Source organism: Arachis ipaensis, chromosome B2 (assembly GCF_059453495.1).
Source record: "Arachis ipaensis isolate K30076 ecotype BB chromosome B2, ASM5945349v1, whole genome shotgun sequence".
In the NCBI taxonomy this organism is placed as follows: Eukaryota; Viridiplantae; Streptophyta; class Magnoliopsida; order Fabales; family Fabaceae; genus Arachis; species Arachis ipaensis.
In genome coordinates this window covers 67,408,583-67,415,689 of record NC_142437.1, presented here as the reverse complement: position 1 = coordinate 67,415,689, position 7,107 = coordinate 67,408,583, and the positions used below count along the sequence as shown (strand labels likewise).

Below are 7,107 nucleotides of genomic sequence, written 5' to 3'. Positions count from 1 at the left end.
AACCAAATTCAGACTCTCAGAGAATCTCTAGTCTAGAGATAATAATGGAGAAACTCATGAAAAATCAAGAGATGGCAAGACAAGATCAGGAAGCTGTAAGAAAAGATCAAGCCCTGGCATTCAAAAACCAAGAGGCTTCAAGCAGAAATCTTGAAAGACACATGGGGTAAATGGCTAAACAAATTTCAGAATAGGTGAGAAGAGAGCAAATGCCTTCCCTAGTGACACTGAAAATAACCTAAGAGACACAGAAAAAGCCATTAAATGGGAAAAGTACAAAGCAATCACTTTGAGAAGTGGAAAGAAGGTAGAGAAAGAAGCCATTACTCAAGAAGAGCACAACAAAGAAGGCTCAAAAAAAGAAGTGAAGGAGCAAAAGCAGGAGTAAGAAACTCCCACACAGAATGATTAGTCAACCAAGAAGAAGGTAGTGAAAGCATACCAACCAATGTTACCATACCTTCAAAGGTTCAAGTGAGAGAATAAAGAGAAGCAATACTCCAAATTCTTGGAGATATTCAAGACACTGCACATCAACATCCCTTTCATAGAAGTACTTGAACAGATGCCACTATATGCTAAGTTCATGAAAGAATTGTTGACAAAGAAAAGATCCTTGAAAGAAGGATAAATGATTGTGATGACCAGGGAGTGTAGTGCCATCATCCAGAGAGAATTGCCAAGGAAGAGGAAGGACCCAGGGAGCTTTCATATTCCCTGCACCATAGGCAATATGATAATTGAGAGAGAATTTTGTGACTTGGTGCAAGCATTAATCTGATGCCTCTATCCTTGATGAAGAAACTTCAAATTCATGAATTGAAACCCACATAAACAGCCCTCCAAATGGTAGACAAATCCATTAAGCAAGCACTTGGAGTTGTGGAGAATGTATTGGTAAAGGTGGGAAAATTTTTCCTCCTAGTTGACTTTGTCATTCTAGACATAGAGGAAGATCATAACACTCCTATCATTCTAGGGAGACCTTTTCTAACTACAGGCAGAGCATTAATAGATGTTGAGAAGGGAGAATTGATGCTGAGGGTGCATGAAAAGCATATAGTGTTCCATGTCTTCAAAAGTTTGGAAGATCCCACTCAAGAAGAAGAGTGTAAGAAGATTGATTTAAGAGATCCGAACTTGAAAGAAGCACCTGATGAGTCACTCCCAATGCACTCAAACTCATGCTGGAAAGGAGGGGAAGAGGTAGAACTATTGCAACAAGCTCAAGGAGTTGAGGAGGAACTACAATCACAGCCTCCACAGAAAATTCTCAGTAAGAACATTCCAACCATTGAGACCCCAAAACATGAACCACCTCCTAAAAAAGAAAAGAATCCAAAGAAGAATGTGGTAAGAGGGTGGAAAAACAAGAAAATTCCCACTGAAGCTTCACACCAGGGGACAAAGTGATGCTAGCTTACCAATCAATGGAAACATCCCCACATTTCTCTGGATACTACACAGTGAATAAGATCCTCTTACTTGAACACGTGGAAATTATCAAGAATGATATTAGAGGAAAGCTCACAGTGAGAGGGGAAGGGTTGAGGCATTATGTTCATCACCCTCCCTAATGAGGGACAACCGTCAAGCTAGTGACGATAAAAGAGCACTTGTTGGGAGGCAACCCAACCGGAGGTAACTCTCTTTTCCTTCACTGTTTCGTTAAGAAAGTTAAGTAGATTTATCTGTATTACAAGGAGCTAAGTTTGGTGTTACACACCAAAGTAATTCAAGGGTGAATGTTGGATGCTAAGTTTGGTGTTCCACCAAAGATTTTAGAATACATCGCACCCTCAGCATGACTAGTTATCAGCTCCAAACAATCAGAGAAACTACTTAACAATTGTTTAGTTTTTTGTTCATAGTCTGTTTTCTAGTTCATAGCTTGTTTTTCTAGTTTATAGCATGTTTTCTTAATAAAAGCACATGATTTCTGCATATGTACAAACTGCTGCATAAGGCAAGGAACTAAGTTTGGTGTTCACACACCAATATAAGTTCAGAAGCCTACAAACATACATACATGCTAACCATCTCTCAAGTGCTTGGGGAACAAGCAACTTCCACCATCATTGCAGAAAATCATTCAACTTTTTGGAAGGATTGTACATCATCAGCAAGAAAAGCACAAAAGCCAAGGAGGATGATGAAGGACTAAGCAAGAGGATGCCAAAAGGTTGTATCGTTACTTAATTGTTTATGTCTTAAAGTGCTTTAGTCGAAAGTCTAATTGTACCCCCTTTCTGATTAGTTTACTTGCATTTTGTCTTTTGTTTTTCTTAATTCTCAAAATAAATGTTCTAGTATAAGTGTCTGGTTCATTTTCATCTTACTTGAATTCATGTCCTGCTCCCCTCTGCATAAATAAGAGAAAATGTTGAAACAGAAAGTGAAATTGTTCAATTTGATAGGGGTGATAATAAAGTTCAGTGGTGGTATATATGTTTGATGGTTTGAGTAAGCTCACTAATAAAGAATAAAAGTTAGAATGTGCCTTTATAGTATGAACTAGGCTGCTGTTTGTGAACTATTAATGAATAATGATCCTTGGAAAAAGAAAGAGTAAGCAAGAAAGGAAGAAAAGCCAAGAATTAGCAACAAAAATGAAAGAAACAAATAATAAAGCTAGACACCAATAGCTCAGACCTTAAGACACATGCCTGTGGTGCTATTGTATTAGGATCTGCTTGGATTATTAGGCTCTGAGGAGTATTTTAAAACTTGGTAAGTTGGATTAACTAATCTGGGATTATCAGCCAAAAATCCACCATCAAGAGCAACCTAATTACAAGGCATTTAGTAACCCAAAGAGGTGTTGGACATCAATGTTCTTAAGAATAATTGTGAGCCAAGTGTCTGTATTGAAGGGGTGTGATAAAAAATTGAGCCAAATAGCTGCTGCAACACTTGACACTGAGCTACAATTGAGAAATAAGTTTCTGAAGCAAAAAAAAGAAAGAAAAATCCAACAATGATCAATAGAGAATAAGGTCTTATAGCAGCAACTCTAGTTAACACTCAAAGGGACATCTCACATTTGGAAGTTGATAATAATTGAGCTGCATTCTGTCTGCATAAAACCCCATGAACCAAATGCAATTACCTACTAATAAGGACATATATCCTTTTCTGTTTTCTTTCATTTCATCTCATGTTTTAGTGCTTGCTTGGGGACAAGCAAGATTTAAGTTTGGTGTTTTGATGACAAGTCATCTTATGCTAGTTTCAGAAGCATTTTTCATTTGTTTCGTTAGGTTTTATGCACGTTCTTGCACAATAAGTAAGTGATTGGAGTGGAATTTCATGTTTATCTTGATTTAATCAAACATTATTAATTTTATACAAAATCATGAGATTTATGCAAGAATTAGGTGATTATTTGATGCCAAGGCATCTTAGGCTAGTTTCACTAGCATTTTTCTGTTAGTTTTAGTTGTTTTATGCATTTTCTTGAGCTTAAAGTAACCAAGAATGGTTAAATGAATAACAAAGCAATGAACCATCCAAACAGTATGATTTTGATGCAAATTCCATGAGTTTTAGTTATATTACTTGAATGCTATGAATGGAAGAATTCTCATGAAATTTTGCAAGACTTTGATGCAATTGTTTGGATGATTTCAGGAAAGAAGAGGCTAGGCAAGGAAGCAACAAAATCAATAAAGGAAGCTTGAATATCACATGTGGAGTTTAAGTTCCAGTTTAAGCTTAAACTGGAGCTTAAACGCCAGAATCATGAAGGCTAAGAAATGCTGAAACTGAAGTTTAACCTCCAGTTTAACCTTAAACTGGAGGTTAAACGCCAGAATGAGAATTCCACTCAGGAAGCATTTCCACGTTTAACCTCCAGTTTAACCTTAAACTGGAGGTTAAACGCCAGAAATGGGAAGTGCACCAGGGAGCCATTTCCACGTTTAAGCTCCAGTTTAACCTTAAACTGGAGCTTAAACGTGTTCGACCAAGTTTTCTCCTCCAGGGTTGCTTTCTCCATTTCCACGTTTAAGCTCCAGTTTAACCTTAAACTGGAGCTTAAACGTGTTCGACACCTCCAGGGCTACCTTTCTCAGCTTCCACGTTTAAGCTCCAGTTTAACCTTAAACTGGAGCTTAAACGTGTTCGACCTCCCAGATGGCTTTCTCTATTTCCACGTTTAAGCTCCAGTTTAACCTTAAACTGGAGCTTAAACGTGTTCGACCTCCAGGATGGCTTTCTCTATTTCCACGTTTAAGCTCCAGTTTAACCTTAAACTGGAGCTTAAACGTGTTCGACCTCCAGGGCTGCCTTTCCTATCTCCACGTTTAAGCTTCAGTTTAACCTTAAACTGAAGCTTAAACGTGTTCGACTACGTTACCCTCCAGGGCTGCCTTCTTCCATTTCCACGTTTAAGCTTCAGTTTAGCCTTAAACTGAAGCTTAAACGTGCTTCCACAAAAGGCATCACTGGAAGTGTCTGGCGTTTAAGCTGCAGTTTAAGCTTAAACTGCAACTTAAACACCACTCTTGGAGAAGGTTTCTGGGCCAAAAATATTGCAGTTTAAGTTAGTATTTGAGCACAAACATTAACTTAAACTTACTCTGGTATGAAACCCAATTGAATATCATGGTTTATGGGATTGGGCCTGAAGGATTGATGAGTCTGAAATTTCAATTTGTTGAGTCATGTGTCATTATTTGATTATCACTAAGTTGGCTCAATGAATGTTACAGAATTTGGATCAGCAGCCTCATCAAGATTATGGATCATAAACCCAAGGCAAAAGGAAAGCAGGGAGAGGCCTCAAAGCCCAAGAAACACAACAGAAGCTCAGTATAGAAAGTGTATAAATAGGATAGAATTTAAGTTAGGAAGGACTTTTACCTTTTCATTTTTGGCTAGTTTTCATATCTTTGTAATTGAATTCAGAGCTATGACTCACTAAACCCCCTTTCATTGGGTTAGGGAGCTCTATTGTAATTCAATGAATCAATAATAGTTTATCTTCTTCTTCAATCTTTTCTCTTGAATTTTGTTAGAAAGCTTCTCGATCTAATTCCATTGGGTAGTTGTCTTGGGAAAGAAACTACCCATAATTGGAATCCTTCGGAACCTTGGGAAAGGAATGGAGGATTCATGCTAGAGAAGCTTTCTCACAGTGAATTGGATTGGGGTTTGGATGGATATTGTGACATGTAATCCTACCAAATTGTGGTTCATGAAACTGTGTGGTAAAATCAGTGATCGAGCATCATCTCTTCTTATGAACATTTAAACCAAGGGATTGGGAATTTGTTTGTTTTTAGAGAGAATTGGTGAGCCAAGGGATTGGGATCCAATCATATAAGATTGCCAAGCAAAATTCAATGAACGCATTGGTTGAGGAAGAGATAACATGTTTTGATTCGGAGATCTCAATATCTCCTATAACCCAATGAACTCCCCATTTCTGATTTCCACTTTCTCTTTACATTCTGCAACTCAATTCATGCAATCACCCCCATTTCCTTTTAATTTCAGCAATTTAGCTTCTGCTCTTTAATTCATGCAATTTAAGATTCCGCCATTTAAATTTCTTGTCATTTACGTTTCCCGCCAATTTTACATTCCGCAATTCTCATCTAAATCTTGATTCCGCTCAACTAGAACACACTTCTAATCCGAATTGCTCACTCAACCAATCCTTGTGGGATTCGACCTCACTCTATTGTGAGTTTTTACTTGACGATAATCGGTGCACTTGCCGGAAGGAATTTTGCCAATCGTGCAATTTCCTAAATCGTAGCATAACAAGTTTATGCGCATCAAGTTTATGGCGCCGTTGCCAGGGATTGGTTTTCGATTGACAATTCTCAAATTGGAAGTTAACTAGATTGAGCAATTTTTTTGTTGTTTTGATTAATTCAGTACAAGTACTTGTTGAATTTTAATTTCTGCACTCTGTTACATGCTTTCTTTCTTTATGCCTTTAAATTCAAGCAACTAACTCACTGACTCACTAACTGTTTGAATTAATTCCTCAACTGCTCTAACCATACTCTTCCATTAACCAAGAGTATTTCACTTGTTTGTTGCCTGTGCTGTGTTCTTGTATGACAGGTAGGAGAGGAGAGACATCAACTCCTCCATATACCGAACCAGAGAGGACCCTTCATAGACTTAGAAGGGAAGCAAGAGGGAAGAGAATACTGGGAGAAGAAGAATCTGAAGGAGAATCTGAGGACAATTTTGAGGAAGCTCTAGATCTCAACATGGATAGAGAAGTTGACAACCATGAGAGAGCTGATGGAAACAATGCCATTCCTGAGAGGAGGGTTCTTAGTTCATACATAAACCCAACCTCTGGGAATTGTGGTAGCAGCATTCAGAAACCACCCATTCAGGCCAACAATTTTGAACTCAAACCACAGCTAATATCACTTGTGGAGAATCATTGTTCATTTGGTGGGAGTGCTAATGAAGATCCAAACCAACATCTCACAAAATTCCTGAGAATTTGCGACACTGTGAAGTCCAATGGAGTCCAGGAAGATGCCTATAAATTGCTTTTGTTCCCATTTTCACTTAGGGACAAGGCAGCGAAGTGGCTGGAATCATTCCCAAGGGGGAGCCTAACAACATGGGACGAGGTGGAAAGCAAGTTTCTGGCACGTTTCTACCCCCCACAAAAGGTCAATAGGCTTCGATCTGAGGTTCAGACTTTTAGACAACAAGATGGTGAAACTCTCTACGAGGCATGGGAGAGATTCAAGGATTTGACAAGGAAATGCCCACCAGACATGTTCCATGACTGGGTGCAATTGCATATTTTCTATGATGGACTGTCTTATGAATCAAGGAAGGCTGTAGACCATTCATCAGGAGGTTCATTGAACAGGAAAAAGACTGTGGAAGAAGCCATTAAAGTGATTGAGACAGTGGCTGAGAATGAGTACTACTATGCATCAGAGAGACACAACACTAAGGGAGTCATGGAGCTGAACCATGTTGATACAATTCTAGCCCAAAACAAGGTGTTTGCCAAGCAACTAGCAGAGCTCACCAGGAAATTAGAAACAAAACAAGTGGCTGCAATACACACACAAGATCAAGGGGAAGAAAGTACTGAAGGAGGTGATTGGGAAGAGG

General features: G+C 38.6%; 1 non-coding gene across 1 annotated transcript; it reads right to left on the bottom strand.

Moving 5' to 3' along the window:
• Positions 1-6,656: 6,656 nt before the first annotated feature.
• LOC148574240 (small nucleolar RNA R71) lies at positions 6,657-6,760 on the bottom strand. Its single transcript, XR_015906049.1, has one exon. It is a non-coding gene; the product is annotated as a small nucleolar RNA R71 (small nucleolar RNA).
• Between the last annotated feature and the right edge of the window lie 347 nt (positions 6,761-7,107).